General features: G+C 54.4%; 1 long non-coding RNA gene across 1 annotated transcript; it reads left to right on the top strand.

The window, feature by feature from the left end:
• The first annotated feature begins 1,555 nt into the window (after nt 1–1,555).
• Nucleotides 1,556–2,464, top strand: LOC108640780. Its single transcript, XR_001921471.3, has 3 exons — nt 1,556–1,640; nt 1,769–1,947; nt 2,281–2,464. It is a non-coding gene; the product is annotated as an uncharacterized LOC108640780 (long non-coding RNA).
• Nucleotides 2,465–2,663: the final 199 nt, after the last annotated feature.

Genomic DNA, 2,663 nt, shown 5'->3' on the forward strand with positions numbered 1-2,663 from the left:
TGCCCTCACGTTACACCGAGGATGGCAAACACCTCCCCTCAGCCTTCAGCCCCGTCCCTCCAGCCCACAGCAGCGGGCACAGAAGCCTCCTTTGTACATGAAATCCCACTTGGAGGGGGTAAGAGGATATTTCCTGTTAACCTCACCGCAGATTTGTAATCCAGCAGTCAAATTATGTCAATCACAGCTCATTAGGCACTGATTTCCCCTGCCAACTCCGGCCTGGCTGCCTCCTCCAAACCACGTGGCGTTTGCAAACGTGCAACCCCGTTATGGGATCAGGGAGAGACCACCCTGCTGCAGGAGCTGGGAGCCTGGAATTCACCCCCATGGATCCCAGCTTCCCACAGGGAACAGTGGTGCCATCGTGTCTAGGGATGCTCCTGGCACACTTGGTTTGCCGAGCGATGGTTTTCCCGGCAGCAAAGCAGGGTTGGACACCAGAATCCAGGGTTTATGCCCCACATGTCCAAAGGATAAAGCCAGGAAAACATCCCACAAGGTTGAGGAGGAAAAGGGAGCATCTTGGGGAAGGCAGGTCCCTGCAGGCACGTGCCAGTGCTGGAAAGCTCAGAGTCAGCTCTGGGATCCAGATCCCAGTTTATCCATCAGCCCTCACAGGCACATCGGGACACTTGGTGGCCATGACACACTCCGGGGTAAACCTGAGACTGAGGGAATTATTTCACAGGAAAGGGGGACAATTCACATCAGCAGCTTACAGACAGAAAGCTGGATCTCTCTTGGGTTATCCTGCACGTTTCCCTCCTCCAAGTACATCCCGTCAAACACAACGCACACCCCTGGGCCTCACACCGGAGACTCCATGCAGCACACAAGCCATGGAAGCACATTTACCACAGCAGTGCCAAAAACAGCCCCAGGACATCCAGATCCACAGGAAACCCCTCTCGTGTTATTTGTCCAGCAGGCCAAGAGGTGTGGCACAGCCAGGCCTGGCACCACCTCACACGGGCTCAGCACACCCTCGGGAACGCCGTGGGAGCACAGGGAGATTGGAGAGCTTCACCCAAAAAGTGTGACCTGGGGCACTGCCCATCACCTCCTCCAGTGGAAACACCTCAAAGAGCGAGGCTACCCAGAGGTGACTCTGCATGTTTGAGGTGACAAACCACCTCACCAGAGCCCTTCCTCAAGACCAGCTCCTCTAACAACGCACGCTGGCACGCTCATCCATCACCTCCAGGCACATCAGGGACCACAGAGATCCTGGAGAAGCTCAGGAGAGCGTGTTCAAAGTGGGAAAAATACAAGTTGCTATCACAGCATTCGTGGCCATGGACGTGTTTTGGAGGGTGACGGCTCATTGTCCTGCACGAGGGGGGGGAAGAATAAAACTTCCAAACACACTCGTGAGGCTGCACAGGAGGAACCTTTCCTGCACAACCCAATCCTGGCACACAGAACTGGAAACAAACCCCTCAGCACGATGACTCCAGATCTGCACGAGCCACTCAGCTGAGCCTCGTGTTCATCAACGTCACAATCAGTCCTGGAAATTTCGTCAGTGACACGAGAATTGCCACTGTCAGCAAAGCCCTCCAGGACCTCACCAGGGCTCCCCAGTGTGCCAGCAACGCCGGTGCCAGGCTAATTTCTTAAGACAGCGTGTAAAGAAGGTGAGATTTAGTCCTATAACCTTCAGCTTCTTCTTCATACTCACATCCCCTGACTAATCCACCATCCCCACAGAAAATATCCCTCGTCCTTTCTCCCCTCACCATTCCTTTCTCATCAATCCTTGCAGCCCTCCTGCCTGCCCCGCTCTGGGGTTTGACTGGTGGCACAGCCATCCTTCCCTCAGAGCCACAGAGAAAGCAAAACAGTAACAGCCGGGGAGTTTATTCCTTCAGGAACTGCTCAGAGATTTCCTGGAAGCTGCAACACCACCAGCCACCCCTGGCTGGCTTCCAGGACGGGATGAAGGTGATTTTTGGAGCCCCACCTTGCAGCTTCTCCCAATGGGAGAAGGAATCAATGGGAGCAAACCATCCAACACCCCGTTTGTACAGACTGTGCCTCTGCATGGCCTCTCCCTCCAGCAAGGCTACAGCACTTGCCCTCTGAGCCTTTATTTAAGTCCATCTTTAGAACCAGAGGCCATCTCCTCCTTTCAAGTACCTCAGGAAATCACAGGCACGGCCCTGTTATCTCCCATATTTACATTACACATCTCTAACGCTCTCCCAGACGACATCTCTGCCTCTGACTGATCTAATCAATCAGTCCCAACTCAAACCCACCAATTTTCTCCCCCAGACCACGCAGGCAAACCAAGCCAGACACTCTTGCGGCAGGTTAGGATGAATCCAGACCCGATTCTGAGCCCTGTGCTGCCTGCAGGCAGCATCTCCCATCCGGCAGAACCACCACGGCTTTCCCGATATGCAAGAGCAACACGACATCAAGGTTTTTCCACTGTGCCTAATAATCGTAACATCTCACTCGCCATTTGGCTCGTCAGTGGGGGTTCCTGACTGAATAGGCTTATTCTTTTCTTAGACATGATAATCTACCCGAATTGGGTCTAACCAGAAATAATCCCCAGCGCACACCAGTTCGCGAATCCTCGCCCAGCGCCGGGAGCGTTTCGCGGCCCGGGGGGGCTGCCCCGGGATGTGCGACGGGAATTACTCCGGCAG

The sequence above is a fragment of the Manacus vitellinus genome, unplaced genomic scaffold, assembly GCF_001715985.3.
Source record: "Manacus vitellinus isolate BGI_N305 unplaced genomic scaffold, ASM171598v3 scaffold_43_pilon, whole genome shotgun sequence".
Taxonomy (NCBI): Eukaryota; Metazoa; Chordata; class Aves; order Passeriformes; family Pipridae; genus Manacus; species Manacus vitellinus.